The sequence below is a fragment of the Aquarana catesbeiana genome, linkage group LG06 (genome assembly GCF_042186555.1).
Source record: "Aquarana catesbeiana isolate 2022-GZ linkage group LG06, ASM4218655v1, whole genome shotgun sequence".
Taxonomy (NCBI): Eukaryota; Metazoa; Chordata; class Amphibia; order Anura; family Ranidae; genus Aquarana; species Aquarana catesbeiana.
Window position 1 is genome coordinate 191,869,524 of NC_133329.1, and position 26,643 is coordinate 191,896,166.

At 42.8% G+C, this 26,643-nt stretch overlaps 1 protein-coding gene across 3 annotated transcripts in view; it reads right to left on the reverse strand.

Moving 5' to 3' along the window:
* NTAN1 (N-terminal asparagine amidase) overlaps window positions 1–26,643 on the reverse strand; it is a 1,046,973-nt gene that overhangs the window by 612,625 nt on the left and 407,705 nt on the right. The window lies entirely within an intron of this gene.

Below are 26,643 nucleotides of genomic sequence, written 5' to 3' on the forward strand. Positions count from 1 at the left end.
CATCCATCCCTGGAGATCAAGAATTGGATTACATCACTGGAGTAGGAGCATGGGTTTATTGGATTACATCCCAGGAATCTCTTTATTATTTTTATTTTTTAATTTTTAATAAAGGACTTGTTAAAAAACCACAGGAGACGGCTTGGAACATTTTGACACTTTCTTTTTGTGAAATTGTAGGGGTACAATTGTACCCCTTACCAATTCACATGGGGGGGCCGGGATCTGGGTGTCCCCTTTGTTAAAAGGGGCTTCCAGATTCCGATAAGCCCCCCGCCCGCAGACCCCCACAACCACCGGCCAAGGGTTGTGGGGATGAGGCCCATGTTCCCATCAACATGGGGACATCTCCCCATGTTGAGGGCATGTGGCTGCGCTCTCTCGTCCCCCCCTCTTTTCCTGCAGCCTGCCAGGTTGCGTGCTCGGATAAGGGTCTGGTGTGGATTTTTGGGGGAAACCCAGCCATTTGTTTTTAATTTTGGCGCGGAGTTCCCCTTCGTATATTAAGGATACACGGCATGTACTGAACCTCCTTTCGGATATAAATATTGGGCCAGGTATATGGATGGTGACCGCGGATGTCACCTCCTTATACACTATCATTCCTCATAATATGGGTCTGGATGCGGTTGAGGGAGCCCTGGTTAAGGATTCTGGCCTTCCTGTAAGCCAGATTTCTTTTATTATGGAGCTTCTTGGCTATGCGGCCTCCCATAATTATTTTTGGTTTTCTAATAATTTTTAAGTCGGGGCGTTGCTATGGGGGCGAAATATGCCCCCAGCCTGGCCAACCTTTTTATGGCCAAGTGGGAGGAGGATGTCATCTATGCTCACAGGAGCCCCCATCTTATCCTGTGGGCTAGATATATAGATGACATCCTCCTCCTGTGGGATGGTAATGGCCAGGAGCTTCATGAGTTCATGTCCTCTCTCAATGTAAATGATCAAGGGATTCATCTTAATTTCGAGATGAGTCAAACTCAGATACACTTTCTGGATCTTACTTTGACCATCGAAGGGGGTGTTTTGTCCACATCCACTTTTTTTAAGGATACCGATCGCAATTCCTACATCTCATTGCAGAGCTGTCATCATAGGCCATGGCTGAATTCAATACCTAAAAGCCAGTACATGAGATTACGTAGGAATTGCTTGGATCCTGATACGTTCCTGGCACAGAGCGACATTCTCACCGACAGGTTCCTAGAGAAAGGTTATACCAAGGAGAAGTTGTTGCCTGTGCTCAAAGAAGTATGTGATATGGACAGGGAAGTTTTGTTGCGGGACAAGTCACAGACCAATTATTTAGGCTGTGATTTCGGAGTACCCTTTGTCACCACCTATTCTCTTCAACACAAGAAAGTGAGACAAATGGTCTCCAAACATTGGCATATTATTACCAATGATAGGATTTTGAACCCGGTCTTGCCATCTAAACCGCAAATAGTGTTTAGAGGGGCTCCTTCTTTTAGGAATAGGTTGGCTCCCAACATATTGGATCCTCCGGTCAATAAGACCACGTTTTTTGATCAGTTAACTGGTTTTTATAAATGTAATAAATGTCGTGTTTGTTCCTTTAACAACTGCCCTAATAGGAGGACCCAGTCTTTTGTTTCGACTAGTACAGGACAGACCCATTCTATTAACCCATTCATTACTTGTTCCACCTTTGGGGTGGTCTATTTATTGCAGTGCCCTTGTGGCTTGCAATACATTGGGCGGACCAAACGTCCCCTACAAGTTAGGCTTAATGAACATGTTACTAACATCTTGACTGGATTCAAGAATCACTCGGTCTCCAAACATTAAAGTTAAAACCTACACCCCCCATGGAGTAACATCGACGTAGATGTCAATGCCTTCATTGACAATTCCTGACCATTTTTGTCACTTAGGCCTGAACAGTACTTCTCTCTTACTAAAATAAAAAAAAAAATCTATTAGTCACAGTATTTAAGTTTAAGTTTAACATATTTGGAGTATTGTGTACTGTTAAATTAGACATTTCGTTTTTTCGGGTTTATTATGATTAATATATTATTCAAATTTATTGTTGTGATAATGATAGGAGCTTTTTGTTTGCCTTACCTATTTTCTAAATTCAATATGGGATTTGAGGCCATTAATGTTCATTAACCTTTGGGTTGATATTGCTATTTTCTTTAGGCTGGTTTGATACAATTTTTGACCATGCCCATAATAAAAGGTGTTTAGGAACCCCTGTAAAGGCATTCAAGACATTCCTTAATATAATTAATTATTTATTTTAATTATTCTATAATTTATGTATTTTTATTGTTTATTTTTATTTTACATTTATTTTTATTTTTATTTATTTCTAATTTTATTTATATCATATTTATATATTTTTTTCATTGTATTTCATTTCATTTTATTATAATTATTGTTAGTATTGATAGAGATATTGGTTATAAGTATTCATTTCTGAGCCTTCACTGCTGTATTTAGCTGTTAGGGCTGGTGCGATATTTGTGCTCCTTTTTGGAGTTACCGGGGCCCCTCCTTTTTTTTTCCCCTCTCCTAGAGCATAAATAATATTTGTGCCTTTATTAAAGTTGACGCTTTGTTACTCCCACGGCGGGACTCAGAGTGACATTTCCCTATGGGAACATACATGAGTTGTGCCCATATCCAAGATGGCGCTCTGTGTTTCCCGCAGCGGTACTCAGAGCGAGGCTTGGGTTTTGTATATTTAGTGGTGGTTCAGCACGCTGCCCGTTCCCCATTGAGAACGTCAGCCTATGACGAAACGCATTTGGGAGGGACGTGCTGACGTCACCACGCTGTCTTACTAAATCTGGTAAGCGGCCTCAGATCCCTTCCCCTTTTTTCCATCTGTCATCTGGTGGTCAATCACATGCCTCTTTGGTTTCTTCTCTGGTAAGCGGCTTTTTTGGATGGATTTCTGCACTAGCTCTTCACACATGAGATTTTTCACTATTTTGCATGGTTGATGTCACTCACTTCAAAATTTTTTTGTGCCTATGGCACTGGATATTATATGAATTATATGATTTAACTGGTGGAGTGTCACATTTATTTTTACAATAAATCTTAAACAATACTTATCTATGTCAGTATTACTCTATGTTATCCTTAAAAATTTTTTTTGGGTACAACCTTCGTGGATCCGATCCGATCTGTGAGTGAAATTTGTCCAGGACGTATCCGGATAGGTTCCCCAAAGGCCCAGGCTGGGTTCATAGCCACCTGTCTTATTTGGCTTGCTATCTGGTAAGCATTCCATCTACCAGGAAGTGTGATATCTGAACTTTTACCATCAGCTATTGATCATTGAAAACAACATTTTCAGGGATTTTTTTCACCATTCAATTTGTGTTCACCTTAATTTTGTGTCGGACATTTAATCACAAGGACTATTTCACAATTTATTTGATCATTTTTTATGCGCGGCTTTTATATATTTGCTTTATTGGTGTAGTTCACTTATAGCTGCAGCTTCACGTTTAGGTTTCTAGTGCAGTTTTCTTCTTTTTCTTTTTCCCTTAAAAACCATACCAGACCTGAAGGGCCTGGTAATGAAATTTTGGGGGGGCCCCACACATTTTTTAATTTTTCAATGACTTTCAATTACTTTTATGTGTATTGTCGGGACCGTCTGTAACGACACCCCGAGTATGAAAGGAGTTAAAGTCGCTTAGGACATTCCATACCCGAACACAAAGGCAGCTACCGAACACTCCAATCAGCCGAACAAGAAACCCATACGAATAATTCTCCCCAAAGTATGAGATGAGGCTCTGTATTGAGGTTCAAACAGGAATTAATCTTTATTTTGAGATCTCACACAAATATATACTGCAGGATGAAACTACAACCTCTCACCAGAAACCTAATTAACATGAGCTAATTATCTAATCCTTTAGACAACCTAGGTGACTCAGAGACGTGACCTTTAGGGCAGACTTCATGTCTCCTAGCTCACCGACTAAAAAATACACATTATACATCTCAACACAGACCTCCTTCATACAATTGCAGGGTTAATTAGCACACTGGATGAAAAAACTCTAGAAGCTGTGACAAGTCATACTAGACTAATTTACATTATAGCAGACACAGACAGACAGGTGGCTGGAATTGACATCAGCATCTCCTAACAGTATTTGTCCCAGCATTATGAATCAGCCAGTATTTCGAATATGGCAGATACAGGGTACGTTATTTTCTTGGTCACCCTGCACCCAAAAGTGACTCCCATCACACTGATAATTCATTAATAGCCGGTGCTAGCGCTAGTAATTTTAAATGACTTTTTTTGCTCTCGGACTGTTATAAACACAGGAAACATGCCCTACTTTACAGGCATACTATAGACACCCCCCAGGTATGAAATTTAAAGGAATATTTCACTTTTATTGTTTCATTTTAAGCATTATTAAAATCACTGCTCCCGAAAAAAAGGCCATTTTTAAAACTTTTTTTTGCATTGATACATGTCCCCTGGGGCAGAACCTGGGTTCCCAAACACTTTTTATGACAATAACTTGCATATTAACCTTTAAAATTATCACTTTTGATTTTTCATGTTCGGGTCCCATAGACTTTAACGGTGTTTGCGTTCAAACAAATTTTTTGCCTGTTCCCATGTTCTGGATGCGAACCAAACAGTGGGGTGTTCAGCCCATCCTTAGTTAAGACACTGGCCAGGGCAAGTTCCCCTCATGCCCCCCCCCCTGTACTGGCCCTGCTATGCGTCACTACTGACCCCTGAACTCTGCATCACTTGCTACTGAACCCTTGCACTGTGCATTCCTTTAAGTCACACGCAATAGTCAGCACAGTGAAAGCCATATCCAATTTTTGCCACACACTGCACTTTCCTCTAGAACAGCCTTTTTTAACCAGGGTGCCTTCGAATTGCTTTAGGGGTGCCTTGGCATAATGCCTAAAAATTGTCCATAAAATTGTATACAAGCCAGCGGAGTTATCAATACTGCCTTTAAGTTACACAAAGCCACAGGTTTTCATTGTGCACCATGACAACGTTTTAGCTGCTGGCCTCCTAACAACCTAAAATGTCATTGGTTGATAAGGGGGGCATTGAGCCCCGCACAGCATCTTTGTTTGCCCCTCCTCTGCCCCTCTCTCTCAGCACTGGGGTTACACTAGCTGAGAGGGAGAAGCGAAACATTGGAATACCAGTCAGTACCAGTGTGCAAAGGTGTGTTTGCTTTGGAAGTCACCGCTAACATTGGATGCCCTATTGTGCTGTCCTACTATCCCTTAGCTGACAGCCAGTTAACAAAACAGACAGAAATAGCATTGTGTTTTATTACAAAAGTGAATTTACTTCTATCGATAGTTCTGTAAACTGCAATACAATCAGAGAAACTTAGAATTACAAAATGTATTACATGTGACACTTTGCAATAAGTACAACATGAAATAGTACTATACGGAAAGCTGATATTTAAATCATATATCAAACACATAACAGTGCAGTCCAAGTGTACAATGAACTTTAGGAAATAGACTTACAGTCATTTGTGTATCTAGAGGCAAATTTGAAGACCGTCACTTGTTTGCATCAGAACTAAAATGGCTTCTGTAACTGACGTAAAAACTTTATGTTGTTCAATAAGAAACTTTATTATAATTATATATAACAAAGGCAAGACTTTCTTGTGAGGAACTGAACTGGAATTGCAACAGGCAACCACCAGGTGTCCTCAAAACGACAATCCTATAGACCAGGGGTCCCCAACCCCCAGGCCGCGGCCCACTACCAGGCCGTGGCCTCTCTGCAGCCGGGCCGAAGCACAGGTGTGGCATGAGAGCCAGGCGTGCGGCATGTTGGGGCCAGGCGGGCGGGCGGCATGTCAGAGCCAGGCGGGCAGGCGGCATGAGAGCCAGGCGTGCAGCATGCTGGAGCCAGGGCGGGTGGGATATCGGAGCTAGGCGGGCGGGCGGCATGAAAGAGCCGGTGTTCTGTCAAAATAGCGGGGTGGATGAGAGAAGCGGGCGGTGAGAGATGACATTGTCTCTCTCTGCCCTCCCCGCATCACTGCTCTTCCGCCCTCACAGCCCAGGCTCTTCAATGTCGGAGGTGCAGCGAGGAGCAGAGATTACATCTCTCACCGCCCACCCCGCATCTCACTCTCCTTCCCTCACTCAGAACTGGCCTCTGTACTAAATGGACCAGTGCTGCCACTAATGCAGTGGCAATACACATCTGGTGGCACTGGCAGGCGACATGGCAAGTGACAATCCACATCTGGTGGCAGACATGGCAAGTGACAATCCACATCTGGTGGCAGGCGACATGGCAAGTGACAATCCACATCTGGTGGCAGGCGACATGGCAAGTGACAATCCACATCTGGTGGCAGGCGACATGGCAAGTGACAATCCACATCTGGTGGCACTGGCAATTGACATTGTAACAATCCACATCTGGTGGCACTGGCAGGCGACGTGGCAAGTGGCAATCCACATCTGGTGGCACTGGCAGGTGACGTGGCAAGTGACAATCCACATCTCGTGGCAGACGACATGGCAAGTGACAATCCACATCCGGTGGCACTGCCAGGTGACATGGCAAGTGACAATCCACATCTGGTGGCAGGCGACATGGCAAGTGACAAGCTGCATGTGGTGGCAGGCGACACGCCCAGGGCTCCCACTGATTCTGCCTTATGGCGAGTTGAACTATTTCATAGTATATTACAATGTAACAATATAAATAATGCGCTACAATCATCCTGACACCATAAAAACCATGGTGCCCGGATAATTGAAGCGCCAACACCGGCCATTGCCCCGACAAATTGCCCGCGAAAAATCGCCCCCGCCCCGGGCCTTGACACAATCTTCTTCCAAGCAGTCGGTCCTCGATGCCAAAAAGGTTGGGGAATGCTGCTGTAGACAATTCTATAATAGACAGCACACTCACCGTCTGGTATAAATATATACCACTACTATATAATCTATGAATTACTGTACTATTCAAACAGGTGACTATCAGGAGTAATACTTTAGCAATTCCTTGTTTAATAATTTAGACCTCTACTTTGCGAATTCTGCTGTCATCGCTGGAAATGGTTTTCACGACAAGACCACTGTCCCCCCTTACATCAGCCACACCCCGGTAGCGACGCCACTGGTGATTTGGTCTCCACGCCATTTACAGGAGACCATCTCATGAGGGCCTTTCAACAACACAAGATCTCCTTCTACAACATTTGGTTTCTCCGCTTTCTTCTTTTTTTTTTTATGTAATCTTTATTTGAAAAATTTTTACATAACAAACAAGTAGACATTTAACAAGGCACATAGGTAGAAAAGGACATGACATGACAGGTTATGAAATGAAGGGCCCCTTATTGGGTGCATGTGGTCAGCAGGAAAATTACTCAGGGATGTCAAGACAAGTAACAAAGGCACTCATATGAGTGTAGACAGGTAGGCCGCACACCCCAAAAGTGCAAAAAACTGTACGAGAACCCCCTAACGGGGCTTTAAAGCAGCCAGAAAAATGCAATATTGATGGTTGAAAAAATTCAATTTTATTAATACAAAAAGTATATAAGTAGCATAATATAAAAATCACTAAAGATAGGTACTGACTGATCGAGTCATGACATGATCTGACTCGATCAGTCAGTACCTATCTTTAGTGATTTTTATATTATGCTACTTATATACTTTTTGTATTAATAAAATTGAATTTTTTCAACCATCAATATTGCATTTTTCTGGCTGCTTTAAAGCCCCGTTAGGGGGTTCTCGTACAGTTTATTACTCAGGGATGTACACATTTTTTTTGGGGATCACCCGGGGGATTGGTTATCAACATCTTACAACCATGATATGACTTCAAACAGCAATTGGTCACCCCTATTGTCCCTGTCTGGTACATCTCTGCAGAGGATGTAGGTCTCTAATCAAAGGTAAAACTCAGACCGCACATTTAGACCATGGGCCCATCAATATAGAAAACAAATGGGGTAAGGGAGACAAAGGAGGGAAAAACTAAAATAAAAGTAAGGTAGTAACAGTGTCATTAAACTGAAAAAAAAAACAAAACATCTGCTAGCATGTTAGGCTGAAGTAATCTGTGGCAATCCTGCCAAGGTTCGGCTGCCCCTATGCATATTCAGATCCTTGGTGCCCGAAACTCCCCCCGGCCCGACCCCATCAGACAGAGGGGGTTGCAGCCATCGAGGGGCTCCGGGCAGATAGCCCAGTTGGGTTTGCGTAATTTCTCCAGGTAGCCCACATGGAATAGAACTTCTCAAGTCTATCTTTATATTGTGCCAGCCACTCCTCAGCAGCCATAATATGATTAACTAAAGTCACCCATTCGGTGCGGGTAGGTATACGGGGTGTTTTCTAGTGGATTGGGATTAGCCGCTGTGCTGCATTAAGCAGATGGGGTGGTACGGATTTGCGCTATTGGTTAAGAGGAGTGGTGGGGAAGTGCAGCAAGGATTCCAACTGGGAATCTGGGAGCTCCAAGTCCAGAAAAATCTTGATCTGAGCATGGATATCTAGCCAAAAGGGCCGTAATTTGGGGCATTCCCACCAGATGTGAAGGAATGAGCCTCTGAGGCCACATTCTCTCCAGCATGCATCTGAAAGGGAAGGGTATATCTTAGTGAGCTTGGAGGGTACCCTATACCACCTGCTCAGAGGGCATTACCGTATCGGAGGCCAAGGCCGTGAAGTAGGCACACATGAGATCACAAAGCAACTCAGAGTATTTCTTGTAGTAGGCATTGGTATAGCCATCTGGACCAGGGCTTTTCCCATTAGGGAGGTCTTTCACCACCGCCTGAATCTCCGATACGGAAATGGGGGTATCCAGTTGTTTGCCCATGGAGGCCTCCAGCTGTGGGGAATGGGCCTCTGTGAGATATTGGAGAATGCGTTCGACCCGTTGGGGTTCCGAAGAGCCGGGCAAGGTACCTGAGAGATGGTACAACTGTGCATAATATTCCCTAAACGTATTTGCTATTTTTGAGGTGTGGATAACTGATGCAGCCTCCACCCCCCCCCCCCATAGTGAGGAGAAGTCCAGCGAGCAGAGGCAGTCCCCAAAAAGCGAGCATAACTCCAGGGAATTGTCCTATTGGGGGAAAGTGGTAAGGCACTAGGAGCGAGTCCGCTGGGAGACCCGCGGCCAGTATGAGATGCTTATTCTATCCTTAAACATGGGTAGAAAAATGATGATGATAATGATACGGCAGCTAAGGGTGGTCAGGTAACGACTGTAGACATTTCAGTAGCCATTGGTAGAGAAAACATCTGTTCAGTCCTCTTCCTGTGGAGGATGAGATGGCAGCGTATGTCGAGAGGCACCTCTCCAAGATCCGCGTGGGTGTCTGCGGCGCCCTGGTTGCCGCGGTTCGGGGCGTGTGGGGAGAGGTATGTCTGGTGATGTCCTCCAGTCCGGGATATCCACCTGAGGCAGTCCAAGCGACTGCACGAATCGGTGTAAGTCAGCTTTATTTCGCAGGATAGATTAGTTGCAGAAAGACTGAACGGGAAACCCCACCTGTAGGGCAGTTGAGCCATCTTATAAGGCCGCCAACAATGGCTTAAGAGCGCGGCGCTGCATCAATGTGCATCTGGAGAGGTCCGGGAAGAAGGATAATTGGGCGCCATTAAAGTCCACATGTCGGACTCCTCTGATTTGATTCATAATGCGTTCTTTGAGCGAGTATTTATGTAACTTGCAAATAATGTCTCTGGGCTTATCTGGGTCAACAGAGGGAGGTTGCAGGGCTCTGCGGGCCCGGTCTATTTCAATGTGCTCAGGTGCCTGGCGGCCTAGTATTTGCTTAAAGATCCCTTGCAGGGTGGGTATGATATCCCTCGGGCCTGTTGCTTCAGGGAGGCCTCTAATGCGGATATTAACCCTGCGGCTCCTGTTTTCAAAATCGTCCATTTGATCCAGCAGAGCCTCAATCCTGTAATCCTGCATTTTGCAATGGTCAGTAAGAGCCTGCAAAGTGGAGGTAGTCTCTTCCCACTGTGTCTCTAGAGCCTCCACTCTACCCCCCAGATGTGCTGTGTCTGCCTATAGATCCTCAATGTCCTGTCTCAGGGCCTTCTCTACTCTGTGAGTGAACTGCTCCAGATCAGCCTTGGTGGGGAGAGACAGAATGTGGGATCTAATGTCCTTGTCCTCCCAGGGATCACCTCCACTTGTGGGTCTTTCAGCACTGTCATGTTTGGGAGCCGGGCGCCATCTTGGCTGTACTTGCTGGTTCTCTGCGGGCCCCAAAAAAGTTGTCCAGTGATTCAGACCAGTTCCGCGGTGTCCGCTGAGGCTGTGGGGATGTCCTGCGCTTCGGTGGCATCTTTTGAGGTGTGTATCCCCCCGGGAAGCTGCCGTTCAGGCTGGTGTAGGCGCGGGTCTCACGGAGCTCGGGGAAAGCACGTCCTCACTCGTGCATGCCGAAGCCACGCCCCCCCCCTCGGCTTTCTTCTTGTTTGAAAGTGATGATAAATTCTCTTGCCTCCAACAAGGTGTAATTTTTTTGTTGAGTCCAGAGCATTGCTGACGTAAGAAATTCAGGTCTCTCAAGATCTGTTGAAATGGAAACCAATAGAGTTTATTATAGCTGTAACTTCAGCCATTAGGGTAGTAAGCACACCATGTGACAGTCGAGTGTTTTTTTTTTCATCAACATTGAGTTTAGAATTCGCCTAGCAATACCAATCGTTCTCTCCCACACTCCTCCCTGACCCAATAGGTACTTTTGGATCACAGGATCTTCTGGGTAATTTGTAGTTCCTTGAGGGCTCCTACAAAGTTTGTTCCTTGGTCAGATCGGAATTGCATGACTGGTCCACAAAGAGACAAAAATCTTCTCAAGGCATTAATAAAACTTGAAGATGACATGGATTCAATCACCTCCAAATGAACCGCTCTAGTATTTAAACAACTATCTGCAGAGTATCCTCTAGTATAACTAGACATTACATTTCAAGGCCTGAAAACATCAAGCCCTACATGTGAGAATGGAGGAGCTACAGTGAGAGCCTGTCTGGTGGGAGAACTGACATTTTCTGTTCCTGAAGCCTTCCCCTCAACTTTCTGGAGATCACACACTTATGAACAAAACTGGAGATGAGCTTCTTAGTGCGGCATAGAGGTCATTGACTCTGGGGTCGGGGGGCATGGTTGCAGCGGATGATATGGGACCCAATGCTCTGGTGCCTCATTGGCAAGGTCTCTCTTCTCTGGAGATCCAAATCGTTCTGCACCTTCAGGTCTCGGTTCGGATTGCCTTGTTTCTTGTCTGGCACTACCCCATCTTTGCTGTCTTCCATCTTGTTCTCCCCAGCAACCTTCCAGGCTTCTCCTGGGAATGCTGGCTCTTTCCTTGGCACCTTCACTGCTTCTGCATCAGCTGGATTATTATTCAGCTTCTTAAGGTTCGGTTCCTTGGAGACATTAATTAGTTAAAACCAAGATCTTGGTCCACTCTTTGAACTTTGACCTCTTCAGCTCCCTCTTCAGGTTGGGCCTTCTGCTGTTCCAAGCCTCCGTCGGCTGTTATTTTTACCACCTTATCGGCCGGGACATGCTGTCCTACAACAAGCTTCTGCTCCAGAGGACCAGGCAAGGCCTCATTCACTTTTGCGTTGTCACCCTCTTGGTATTTGAGAAGGCTCTTGTCCTGGTTTTGCTTCTTCTATGCACCCTTTTGTGCTAGCTTCTGTATATGGATCACCTGCTCAGCTGGAACTTTAGCTTTTTCTTTTTGCTGTGGAATGCCAACCCTCTGAACAGTGAGATGGTCCTCAGTCTTCACCACCTTGGCTTCCGGGGACCTTTTCATGATATTCAGATCATTATTGTTCTGCAGGACAGCATTTTCCTGGGCTGCTTTCATCTCAGGTGCGGGCAAGGTGACTCTTTTCTCTGCTCTTCCTTCAGTGGGTTTGGCACCGGCGTTCTATTCATATGTGCCATCCAACGAAAAGTGCCTGCGCATGCGCAGAACAGACATTTCATGGGGACAATTGAAAGCTATGCAAAGAGCGGAGGGACACCGTAGATGTCACATTGTGCCTCGCTGTAATCCCCGGCACAACAGCAAGGCACAATATGACAAATATGGTGTCCCTCCACTATTTGCATAGCATTAAATTGTGCCCAACAAATGGTATCTCCCGTTGAAAAAGGACTCTACGATGAGCGCATGCGCTATGGGAAGTCACTCCTGCTGATCGGCTACTCAGTTGGGGTGCCCATCCGTTCTGCGCATGCGCAGGCACATTTCGTCAGAACACCGGCTCCTTATCAATAGCGGGATCTTTATCTTCTGCTCTTCCCCTTTTATCTCTTCTTTACTCCATGAGTGTTCTGGAGTGAGGTGGTACACCTTGTCACCTTTCAGCTCCTGGTGGATCTCCATGTGCTACTCCTTGATCACAGCCAACAGTTTCTCCTGCTGTTCTAGAAGATGTTTCTGCTGCACCTGTTGCTCTCTAATGACTTGTAACAAGATGGCATAATTCAGCATCTCCGCCTTCCTGGCTTCTGTTTTCAATAATGGGGCAAAGATCTTTCGCATAAACCCCACAAAATGTTCTTTCATCTCAGATTTTTTTTGCAAGAGAACATTGTAGAACCAGGAATCTTTTCTGTGCTTGCTTTACATTGTTTGTCAGTCTAGGACATCGCAAGCGAAATGGTAGGGATGCTATGCAATAATTTTCTTCATCAACAAACATCTTTTTCAACTGCACCAAAGAACATTCTATGTTCAATAGACATAGCAGATTTTTCATCTTTTAAAGTTCTAAAAAACACATTATCACCTAAACTGGCCGCACTGTGAGTTGCAGTTCCTAAATAGCATAGTGAGGGGCTGCGTGGCTGTTTGCAAGTATCAAAAATCTCTTTAACCTGCATATAGCTGATGCAAGGGCTGAATAGAGAAATGCGTCCACTAGGCAGCACATTTGTCATGAAAGAGTTCACACCTACTGATCTATGAATTCCTCTTAGGCATACTTCCAACTATAACCCAACCTAAATCTAAACATTGTGCATAAGGCGTGTTATGGGGCCCATTAATCTGCTCACATACCTTGTGCACCCTTAGGATATCTCTTCCTAGCAAGAGAAGTATTTGGGCATTAGGGTCAAGTTCTGGGATCTTGTCTTTTGAATTTCAGATGAGAGAAATGCTGTGTAACCTCAGGTGTTGGAATTTCTGACTTGTCATCAGGTATCATGTCACATTCAATGAGTGTAGGAAGTTCTATGTGTATTTGCTTATCAATAGACCGAACAGTGAAGTTGGACGCCCTACGCCCTGTTTTCTCCATAATGCCTGAGCATGTTTTTAGGGTGTAGGAAAATGTTTCACCACTAATGTTAAACATATTAAAGAACTCTGATTTGGATAATGACCGGTTACCCTGATCATCTAACACTGCATACATTTTTACTGCACAGTCAGGTTTGTTAGAGGAATACACAATCACTAAACAAATCTTGGAACATGATCTGGGCATTGTACCTTACGTCCATACCTCTGTACACTTGGATATAATACTGGATGGGGTAACTTCATCTTTCTCCCTGCCTTGCTCTTTTCTGGTTATAAGAGTCTCTGCTGCCCAGGGGGCTGGACCTGGATGCAATGCTGAGATATGCTGGTCACTGTTACATTCTCTGCATCTTATGTTAGCTTTGCAGTCTTTAGCAAAATGTTTGGTGGACGCACAGCATCTGAAGCAGATACCATTTTCTTTCAGGTAAGCTTTACGTTCATCAATGTGCTTGCTTCTGAACTCACGGCACTTTGACAGTGGGTGTGGTTTGTTATTATGAATTGGACATGGACTGTCTGGTTCCATGGATTTATTTTCAGGGCTGCTCACATGTGGAGTCGAATTAGTGGCTGACACCTCCATCTTTGGTCACTGATGGTCTGTTGCTGTACCTTGCTCCTGTCTTCTCTGTAATTGCTGAAATTTGGTTGCTGCATGTAGAGAATTCGAAACTCGAATCATTTCTAGTCTTTGCTTGGTTGACAATAAATCCAGTGAAGAAAATTAATGGTGGGAAAGAGACATAATGATCTTCTTTATACTTGGAGCCTTGAGAAATTCACTTTTCCTGCAGACTATATGGGAGCTTTTCAATTATTGGTTTAATCCCACGAGCTGTGTCCAGGTATGCCAGTCCTGGGAAGCAGCCTCCTGATTTCGCTGCATCCACTTCCAACAACATGTCACCAGACATCCCAACCTGCAAAAACTCATTTTAGGGAGGTGGTAAACTCATTTCAGGGAGGTGGCACTTTGCGCTCGCAACCACCCCACCCCACCCCCGCGGCAAAAATATTTAAATCACCTTTTTAATATTTTTCCACAGTGCTTCTGGGGAAGGGGTGGTATGTGGCAGTGGACGGTGTCAGTAGTTTTTTTTTATTTCTAATAATTGATTTTTTTACAATTTAATTTGTTTAATTTTTTTTCACAATGCTTTTTGGGGGGAGGGGGTTGGGGCAGTGGACAGTGTTGGTAGGGGAGAGTGGTGTCAATAGTTTTTTTATTTTATTTTTTTACACTTTTTAATTTTTTTACTATTTTTTTAATATTTTATGAGGTACTTTGTTGAGATGTCAGCAAATACACTTTTTATTTTTTTTACTTTAAAGCAGAATATATATATATATATATATATATATATATATATATATATATATATATATATATATATATATATATATATATATATATATATATTGTCCTATGCTGTAAGGAGGTGTTTTTCTTAGGGAAACGGAGACTCAACACAAGAAGGTTTGTTCTCTAGCGTTTGAGAATTCTCCCATTGAAATCAATGCAATTTGGTCCATCACAAAATGGCTGCCATCCGGAGCCCTAATTACAAGTGCTGTTTGCAGAGACGTCTGCGCGGACAAAGTCAGTCTCCACAGCTGTTCCTCGCACCGATCATTCCCGGGAGATCGGGAGGCACTTGTGGGTGTGCCGCAGAAATGCGCAAGTCTCCCGCACCTCGCGGGAGACTTGAGATGTCTGTGTCACAAAGTTCTCTTAACTTTAGAGATTGTCTTAGAGATTCTGGGGAAATTTTCTAGTTTATTTAACAGAGCATTTTCAATGGCTTCAGGGCTGCCATAACTGTCTTCTAATCTCTGCCATACCATTTTAAATTCCAGCAATTGGATTATTAACATGCACTGATCTGATTCTTTTGGCCTTTTGAGATGACTCTGGCCCAAGCCACTTTGTCAGCAAGTCTGGCTCTTCTCTGGCTGTAAGACTGAGATCTCTGGTTATGCCCTGGAATTATGTTTTCCATGCTCAATAGTTCTGTGGATGGTCATCAAATGTTAGCAGCACTGTACCCACTAACTCTCGACGAAAAAGGTGTTTTGCTAGATCAGTGGTCTCTGAAGTTCTTAATGTGCCATCTCTGAAAGAGGATACACAATAATCCATGTTATGGGATGGATGTTGTATTTCTGCATAATGAGCTGGAAACATGAGATCTGGTCTCCAAAGTTAGAGTAGTTATTTTAATACTCTTATCTGAATTCATGGTGATCAATTTAAAGTGGATGCTTTAACTTCAAATGTAGCTCTTTTGACTTTGCCTGTTATAGGTATGCCTTTTACTGTGCTGTCCTACTATCCCTTAGTTGACAGCCAGTTAACAAAACAGACAGAAATAGCATTGTATTTCATTTCAAAACTGAATTTACTTCCATCAATAGTTCTGTAAAGTGCAATATAAATCAGAGAAACTTAGAATTACAAAATGTATTACATGTGACACTTTGCAATAAGTACAACATTAAATATTACTATACAGAAAGCTGTAAATCATATATCGAACACATAACAGTGCAGTCCAAGTGTAGTGGGCGGCACAGTGGTGTAGTGGATAGCACTTTCACCTAGCAGTAAGAAGGGTTGCTGGTTCGAATACCAACCACGACACTACCTGCCTGGAGTTTGCATGTTCTCCCTGTGCCTGCGTGGGTTTCCTCCGGGTACTCCGGATCCTGTCTAAAATTGTCCCTAGTTTGTATGAATGTGAGTTAGGGACCTTAGAGTGTAAGCTCCTTGAGGGTAGGGACTGATGTGAATGTACAATGTATATGTAAAGCGCTGCGTAAATTGACAGCGCTATATAAGTACCTGAAATAAAATAAATAATAAATAATACTTTAGGAAATAAATAGAGACTTACAGGCATTTGTGTATCTAGAGGAAAATTTGAAGACCTTCACTTGTCTTCATCAGAACTAAAATGGCTTCTGTAACTAAGGTAAAAACTTTGTTGTTCAATAAAACCTTATTAACAAAGACGTTATTTTATTAACTTTATTAACCACCAGGTGTCCTCAAAATGACAATCCTATAGACAATTCTATAATAGACAGCATACCCCATGTGTGTGGATGTTGCCGCATTATGTAAAATTATTAGTTTAGTTGTTTACATTGGGGTGCCTTGAGATTGTGCCTCATTTTAAAGTGTGCCTTGACTAAAAAAAGGTTGAAAAACCACTGCTCTAGAAGCAGAGCCCAATTTATTATTTTAAAAATAACCTTGTTCCTGACTCCTGCACTCACTTTTTTTTTTACTCCCAATCCTTGCACTTTGTAATTTATCCAATCCCGACTTCTGCACTCTATATGTAGGTATAATGATCAGGTGTGGCTATCAGGTGTAAATAAGATGATTGGTCATACATGACCCTGGGGGGCGTAGTTTAAAATGTTAGCCCTGGGCACTGGATGACCTTGTCCCAGCACTGATTACCAGACAGACAACCCAGCATCAGAGCACTTCATGAAACAAATGCTCTTATCCCTGAAGAGAGATCTGTTGAAATCTTCACAAATCTGTTACATGCAGATCCAGATTCATGATTTGGGTGAAAGCACAGATCATATTGAGGACGGGTTCACACTGATACGACATACGCTCCAACTTGGGAAGCGCATGACGTGTGTAAATCAATCAAATAAAAATATATATATGTGGCGCTACCTTATCCTAGTGTACCAACTTCAAATCTATAAATTCAAATGGTCACAATGTGCTAAAAAGTGAATCCTAATCATAAAAGTGCAATGTGCATATGCAATTATGGCGAATAATAAAGTGCATTAAATGATACCCCGTGATAACACAGTGAGGTCTATCACAGTATGTGAACTAGGAATAATCATACATCAACATAACATGTATTGCGATTCTTATTACTCATATGATCTAATTCTTCTGAAACTAATATACTGTATTTATTGGCGTATAACACTCACTTTTCCACCCTAAAAATTGGGTGCAAATAGCACGTGCGTGTTATACGCCAATACTTCAATTTTAGATGCCTCGGAGGGGACAGGGAGGGGGGTGGGACGAGCACTGTCAGATTACATACAGTGAGAATCTCCTGTTTACTTGGCGGCCTCTGTAAAAGGAAGTCCCCTCTCCTGGGCCGCCCCCTCCCTGTCCCCTCTAGGCTGCAAATGGGCATCGATCAGGCTGCACTGATGGCAATGGTGAGGCTGCTGCATTGATGGCAATGGTGAGGCTGCTGCATTGATGTGGACTGATGAGGTTGCATTGATGGCACTTGTGAGGCTGCAGATGGGCACTGATGAGGCTGCATTGGTGGCAATGGTGAGGCTGCAGATGGGCATTGAACAGGCTGTATTGATGGCAATGGTGAGACTGCAGATGGGCACTGACCCTTATTTTGCTTCAAAGTTGCTTATTTAAATTTTTTTTTTCCCCGAAACTTCCCTCTTAAAATTAATGTGCGTGTTATACACCTGTGCGTATTATACGCCGATAAATACGGTATCTCCTAGTGCGACTGCTATAACTTAGGCAAAAAAAGTGACAAAATGTGCAGAGTGACTGCAAGGTGCATACATGCGACTAATAATGCAATTTAAGGTCTCGTATATAAACATAAGACAATAGAAAACATATAAAGTGACAATAGTGCATATATGTTAAAAAAAATGAATGATTAAATTCAAAATGCTGTGCGACTCCTAATATAACAACAATGTCCGCAAGGGGAGATTTTCTATACAAAAGTGCAGATAGAGTGGTGGCAAGCGTCTTGTGATAAATTCATCCGATTCTGTTCCGTTGCGTGACCATTGTTTCCCCCAGCCTCTCACTTGTAGTAGCGGTCCCCAATGGGCCGAGTCAAACGAAAGTACCCAGGTAGATGATGATATATGCAGAAGATGGGTCTTTAAGCATAATCACAGCTCCCGGGAGGATATCTGTGGGTATGGTCAACTGTAACTCTCACCGCCGCTCACAAATGGTGATCCCAGGATAATAGTGGAGAAGAAATAACCTCCATAGTGTAGTATTTCGAATAAAAATTTATTGAACAAACGTAGCAACTCACATTTAAAAAGGCAGCAAACAGTAAGGAACAGAAAGCTTCCGGGTTCGGCCGTATCCGAAAGCGACGGCACCTGGCTCCTCCTACCCTGACGCGTTGCGTCACACCACGTGACTTTTTCAAAGGGATGAGGAGTCCGGTGCCTGGCAGCCATTATATATGATAGCCGCTGTCATGGCAACAGCTCAAACAAACACTCGAGAATGATCCCTGTGCATACTAGGCAATGGTTGATATCTTCAATGCATATGCTAGATGTCAATTTATTATAAATAGAGATAAGCATAGAAAATGGGTCATTCCTAGTCATCACTCAAGGCTGTAGTATTAAAATAAAATATATAAAATCTATTAAAAGTTAAAATATAAATATTAAAAATGGCGAGACAGATACCACAACACCTCCGCCAACTAGTGGTGAATAAAGATCAAGCACCTACTGAGCAACATATATCTACGTAAAGGACAAAGTCTGTCTTAGACGCCAACCTATGGCATAACAGAGGGTGCTTAATAATTAAACTCCTCTACTCTCTGCTAGCACCTGGTGGACTCACAATATCGGATATATAATATATAAAAATAAAACTGAATAATACAATAAGTGAAACAAATACCCCAACGCCTACGTCATCTAATGGTGAATAAAGCTAAAGCAACTACCGAGCAACTTGTATCTAAGGAAAGGAAAAAATATGACTTACTCTCCAATAATATATCAGAGAGTACTTTGTATTAAACTCCTACAATCTCTGCTGGCACCTAATGGATTCACAATATAGCTGATCCAATGTCCAGGGAAGAGGGAGGTAAATCTAAGTGTTACACGAACCAATTAAACCAATTGGTACCATTTAAAATAGTATGATATAAACCAATCATACATAGAAGGGGAGAGCAGCCCAATCCGACTAATAGTACACACCAGCTATCCAACATAATTCTTAGTGGGGGTAATTAAAACACCAGCTATCCACCATAGTTCTTATTGGGGGTAAAAAAAACACATTAGTATACTAAGCCTTAAAACACCCAATTAGTAAAATATTAAATATTAAAAATTAGAAATAAAACAATTCAGATTGAATTCTACATTATGTCCTAGAGGCGATAAAGTACATAATTCGTGGATCCATCTTGACTCTGCTTGACTAATCTTTATAATTTTATTATCACCCCTCCAATAGGGTTTATACTTTTCTATTCCGCAGACTTTAAGTGACGACGGATCGCTATTATGATGTTCTGCATAGTGTTTTGATAGACTATGCTTATCAAAACTTTTTTTGATGTTACGTACATGTTCTTTATAGCATAGTGTATCAAAACACTATGCAGAACATCATAATAGCGATCCATCGACCACGCCGGTGACCACGCCCATGCCTATATAAGTCATTGCGTACCGTGCACATGGCATTACAGCGGGAGAGAGCGTTGTGTCAACATCGGAAGATGATTACGGAGAAGACCGGGCCAACGCTAGCAAAAGAGCGGCCAAAAGAGCAGAGAAGGGTGGAGAAGTTGGAAGAAGACCCCCAGAGCTGCCTAATAAATTAATTTAAAAACCTGTCTAGTGTGTTTTTTTTATTGACACTTTTTTTCCCCAGGTGGATGGGTAGGGGTACGATGTACCCCATACTCATTCACATAGGGTGGGGGGCCGGGATCTGGGGGCCCCCTTATTAACCACTTTAAGACCAGCCTCGTTTTGGATTTTAGGTGTTTACATGTTTAAAACAGGTTTTTCTGCTAGAAAATTACTTAGAACCCCCAAACATTATATATGGTTTTTCTTCTAACACCCTAGAGAATACAATGGCGGTCATTGCAATACTTTTTTTTGCACCGTATTTGCGCAGCGGTCTTATAAGCGCACTTTTTTTGGAAAAAATTCACTTTTTTGAATAAAAAAATAAAACAACAGTAAAGTTATCCCAATTTTTTTTTATATTGTGAAATATAATGTTACGCCAAGTAAATTGATACCCAACATGTCATGCTTGAAAATTGCACTCGCTCGTGGAATAGCGTCAAACTTTTACCCTCAAAAATCTCCATAGGCGACGTTTAAAAAATTCTACAGGTTGCATATTTTGCGCTACAGAGGAGGTCTAGGGCTAGAATTATTGCTCTCACTCTACCGGTCGCGGCGATACCTCACATGTGTGGTTTGACCACCGTTTTCATATGCGGGCGCTACTCGCGTATGCGTTCGCTTCTGCGCGCGAGCTCGTCGGGACAGGGGGGTTTTAAATTTTTTTTTTTTATTTTTATTATTTATTTTACAATATTTTATTTATTTTTACACTGTTTAAAAAAAAAAAAAAAATTGTGTCACTTTTATTTCTATTACAAGGAATGTAAACATCCCTTGTAATAGAAAAAAGCATGGCAGGACCTCTTAAATATGAGATCTGGGGTCAAAAAGACCTCAGATCTCATATTTACACTAAAATGCAATAAAAAAAAAAATAAAAAAAAAAAAAGTCATTTAGAAAAATGACATTTGAAAAAATATGCCTTTAAGAGGCGTGGACGGAAGTGACGTTTTGACGTCGCTTCCGCCCAGCAGTGTCATGGAGACGAGTGAGCGCCATCTTGGCCTCACTCGTCTCCAGACACACAACGGCACAGGACGCGATCGCCTCCGCCGCTACCGACGGCTCCGGTAAGCGGCGGAGGGCACCGGATCGCGGCGGGAGGGGGGGGCCCCTCTCCCGCCACGGATAAAAGTGATCTCGCGGCGAATCCGCCGCAGGGACCACTTTTATCTGAAAGCCGGCCGCCGCACGAAAACGGGGATACCGGGGTTATGGCAGCTAGCTGCTGCCATAACAACGATATACCCCTTCAAACTTAGGACGTACATCGTCGTGCGGCGGTCGGGAAGTGGTTAAAGGGGGCTCCCGGATTTCGATGAGCCCCCCGCCTGCAGACCCTGACAACCAACGGCCAGGGTTGTCGGGAAGAGGCCCTTGTCCTCATCAACATGGGGACAAGGTGCTTTGCCCCAAAGCACCCACCCCCCATGTTGAGGGCATGCGGCCTGGTAGGGTTCAGGAGGAGGGGAGTGCTCGCTCATCCCCACCCCAATGTCGGAGCGTTTGTCGCACTAGTGTGAACCCGGCCTGAATCACATATGGGGAATCACTCAGCTGCCCATAATGAGCTGGTTGATGCTTACGAACAACAGGCAGAAGAAATTCAGACCTAAAAGCAGAGTTCCACTGGTTTTTCAGTTTATTATTAGTCAGAAGCTATAAAAAGGTGTAGCTGCTGACTTTTAATAAACACGCACTCACCTGTCCCACAGTCCAGCGATGCAGCCACCCAATGCCTCGGTTCTCTCCCCCGCCTCTCCTCTGCACTGGCATAACTAGTGTGGGCACCCAGCTGTGACAGCTTGTGGCTTCACAGCTGGGTGCGCACTGCGCGAGTCACGCTGCGCTGTCCTGAATGGCCGAGCAATCTTCTGGGACCTGTGACGTGTCCCAGAAGATTGCAGGGAAGGAGGGGGAGGAAGTGGAAGCTGGGAACCTGTCAAAACTAGGTACCCACTCCCCCCCCCCCCAAAAGAAATGACATGCCAAACGTGGCATGTCTGGGGCTTAGGACGCCTTAAAGCGGAAGTTCCACTTTTGGGTGAAACTCCCGGTTTAAGGACATAATTGCTGATTTGAAGGACAGGTCTAGGAGGAATAATGTGAAATTCAGGGGCATCCCAGAATCCACTGGCAACTCAAAGCTCATGCTCTACCTCCTGCAGCTTTTTAAGATCTTACTGCTTGCAAATAACTCTGGAATTCATAACTGACAGAGCTCATAGGATCTCCAAGCCTAAACATCTCCCTGATTCTGTGTCTAGAGATGTGTTAGCTAGAGTACATGTCTTCCATGTAAAAGAAAAGCTGATGGTGGCAGCTAGCTCTAAACATCCCCCTCCTGAGCCCTACACCTAAATATCTCTGTTCATTGATATTTCGGTGCATGCCGCAAAGAATTTGCTAAGATCACACTGGCTCTCCCAGCACAAAATGTCCCTTATTGCTGGAGCTATCCTAAAATGCTTGTCACATTCCAAAATCAAACTATTCCTATTCTCACTCCTAAAACAAATTCAAACTCCTCCATAACTGGGGAATTTTGCCTGAACCTATAGCTTCATAAAATACCGACAATCAACCTTCTTGGGTCTCTGTGGACTGGACCCAGGTCGACGCCACCTGATATTACATACAGTATGTGGTGCTTTTAATACATACACCATTGTGCTCTTTTGGGTTACGGCGTGGACACCCCTATGACCTCCCCCTGATAAGTTGTGTGTTATGTACACCTTGTTTATATAACTTTTTTTTGAGTGCGGTTATTGCATACCTTTACCATACTGCTTAAGATATGTCTCTCTATCTGACGCAGGATTTGATTTAAATGCCTTTTTACAGACAAATATTCTCTCCTCTGAGTCATGATAAGTGTAAGCCACTCCCAAGCAAATCAATCCTTCTTAATGCAAAAGGGCTCAACAGCCCCTTTAATCACCACCCTCCTCCTCCACATGTATGAACATAAATACACGCATCGGGGGCGCCTATGCACGAAAAGACAAATGTGCTACACGTTACATAATTCTGAGAGCAATAATTCTATGCCCATTATTCATGGGTAATGCTAAACTGATGACCTGTAGGTTGTGTTGCCTATGGAAAATATAGGATACTGACATTTGTCGCAGTTTCACAGCCTTATGCAATTTTAATATACAAAAAGAAACGATCAAGCGGAAGTTAACAATAATAGCCGCTAGCAATAAAGGAAAACACACAACCTCCAATAAAAAATATACAAAAAATTGCAGCTCTATTATGCAGCTTCCAACACACCTAACAATCAACAAATGGAGTGCAAAAAGTCCTTTTAAAAGGTATGATAGTAGGACATAAAAACTCAGTGCTTCATTTCCTCTTTCCCACATGCAGTGCAAAATCACCAGACAGATACTGGTAATGAGCCCATAAAAATCCAGTGAACGCAGTAGCGAGTAAGGATCTCAAATGATGAATAAATAGGGGACAATCGGTTGCCCCCACAATATCATGATACCAGACAGAAAACAAGGTATCATATAATAGTAAGGTTTATTAAAATATCCAGCTTAAAAACATAAACGCACATATCAAATAAGGCATATAACACTGACATGTAAACGCCCTAACAATCGACACTCGCGGCGGTGTGACATCACGTGAGACCTCTAGTGTGCCCTAACAATCGACACTCGCGGCGGTGTGACATCACGTGAGACCTCTAGTGTGCAATCTGAATTTCCCTATATATGTAGCCTATGAGCAGAGGGTCATCATACATCATTTCCACTCAAAACTTCATTTTCCCATAGACACTTCCGATATCGGTGCCAATTTCCCCAAAGATATTTTATTATAAACTAATAGGTGCCATTTTGTTGTAGATCCCAATAGGGAAACATTAAAAAAACATAACTCGAGCTGCTAAACATTCAAAACGACTTATCAATTACAGGTCAGAGCATAAATAATACTCTGGCAGCAACCTTATAGATGCAACTAGTGAGAAAAATGTAAATTATATATATATATAGATATATATATCTATATATATATATAGATATATATCTATATATATATATAGATATATATATCTATATATATATATAGATATATATATATAAACAGATTATATATACAGTGGGGACGGAAAGTATTCAGACACCCTTAAATTTTACACTTTTTGTTATATTACAACCATTTGCTAAAATCATTTAAGTTAATTTTTTTTCTTCATTAATGTACACACAGCACCCCATATTGACAGAAAAACACAGAATTGTTGACATTTTTGCAGATTTATTAAAAAAGAAAAACTGAAATATCACATGGTCCTAAGTATACAGACCCTTTGCTGTGACACTCATATATTTAACCCAGGTACTGTCCATTTCTTCTGATCATCCTTGAAATGGTTCGACGCCTTCATCTGAGTCCAGCTGTGTTTGATTATACTGATTGGACTTGATTAGGAAAGCCATACACCTGTCTATATAAGACCTTACAGCTAACAGTGCATGTCAGAGCAAATGAGAATCATGAGGTCAAAGGAACTGCCTGAAGAGCTCAGAGACAGAATTGTGGCAAGGCACAGATCTGGCCAAAGTTACAAAAAAATTTCTGCTGCACTTAAGGTTCCTAAGAGCACAGTGGCCTCCATAATCCTTAAATGGAAGACGTTTGGGACGACCAGAACCCTTCCTAGAGCTGGCCGTCCGGCCAAACTGAGCTATCGGGGGAGAAGCGCCTTGGTGAGAGAGGTAAAGAAGAACCCAAAGATCACTGTGGCTGAGCTCCAGAGATTCAGCCAGGAGATGGGAGAAAGTTGTAGAAGGTCAACCATCACTGCAGCCCTCTACCAGTCGGGGCTTTATGGCAGAGTGGCCTGACGGAAGCCTCTCCTCAGTGCAAGACACATGAAAGCCTGCATGAAGTTTGCTAAAAAACACATGAAGGACTCCAAGTTGATGAGAAATAAGATTCTCTGGTCTGATGAGACCAAGATAGAACTTTTTGGCCTTAATTCTAAGCGGTATGTGTGGAGAAAACCAGGCACTGCTCATCACCTGTCCAATACAGTCCCAACAGTGAAGCATTGTGGTGGCAGCATCATGCTGTAGGGGTGTTTTTCAGCTGCAGGGACAGGGTTGCAATCGAGGGAAAGATGAATATGCAACCAAGTACAGGGATATCCTGGACGAAAACCTTCTCCAGAGTGCTCAGGACCTCAGACTGGGCTGAAGGTTTACCTTCCAACAAGACAATGACCCTAAGCACACAGCTAAAACAACAAAGGAGTAGCTTCACAACAACTCCGTGACTGTTCTTGAATGACCCAGCCAGCTCTGACTTAAACCCAATTGAGCATCTCTGGAGAGACCTAAAAATGGCTGTCCACCAACGTTTACCATCCAACCTGACAGAACTGGAGAGGATCTGCAAGGAGGAATGGCAGAGGATCCCCAAATCCAGGTGTGAAAAATTTGTTGCATCTTTCCGAAAAAGACTCATGGCTGTATTAGATCAAAAGAGTGCTTCTACTAAATACTGAGTAAAGGGTCTGAATACTTAGGACCATGTGATATTTCAGTTTTTCTTTTTTTAATAAATCTGCAAAAATGTCAACAATTCTGTGTTTTTCTGTCAATATGGGGTGCTGTGTGTACATTAATGAGGGAAAAAATGAACTTAAATGATTTTAGCAAATGGCTGCAATATAACAAAGTGAAAAATTTAAGGGGGTCTGAATACTTTCCGTCCCCACTGTATACATTTATATATATATATATATATATATATATATATATATATATATATATATATATATATACACACACACACACACATACATAGACATACACACACATACATATATAAATATAAAAAAAAACTCCCTATAGGCTACATACTGTATACCATTGGAGCAAAAACCAATGTCCCCTAATTGGCATACAAAAGAGTAGTAAAAATCCATATCATAATATTTGTATAGAGTCTATATAGACCAAGAATGAATATATGTAAAAATTAAGCTATTGACAGTGACCATCACAAAATAAAAAATAAAAATAAAAAGCAAGAATAGCAGAAATCCAGCTATTGTCTATAAAACAGTTGATGTCCCATTCTAAATTATGAACAAAAGGAAAATATGTCTTTAGTTCCTATAGCCAGTACATTTCTTTCTTAGAAATTTCCCTACTACCCCTCCAATGGGGATGAAGTTTACAAATCGCAGTAAATCTCAAACGGCTAGGGTCACGATTATGATATTTTCTAAAGTGTAGGGACAGACTATGTTTTTTGAAACCTTTCCTTTTTTTATAAACTTGTTCCCTTAAACAATCTCTTAGAGTCCTCGATCTCTGGTCCACATATTGTTTGTGACAAACGCATTTGAGTAAACAAACATCATATCTAGTTTCACAATAATAAATGATTAAAAGCGAAGTTCCACCCAAAAGTTGAACCTCCGCTCATTTGTCTCCTCTCCTCCTCCGGTGCCACAATTGACACCTTTCGGTGGGAGGGGGAACAGGATACCTGTCTTTGACAGGTATCCTGTTCCCATTTCCGGAAGTCCACACCGTGGCCCAAGACGTCACTGCGGGGCTCCCTCCTCCTCCC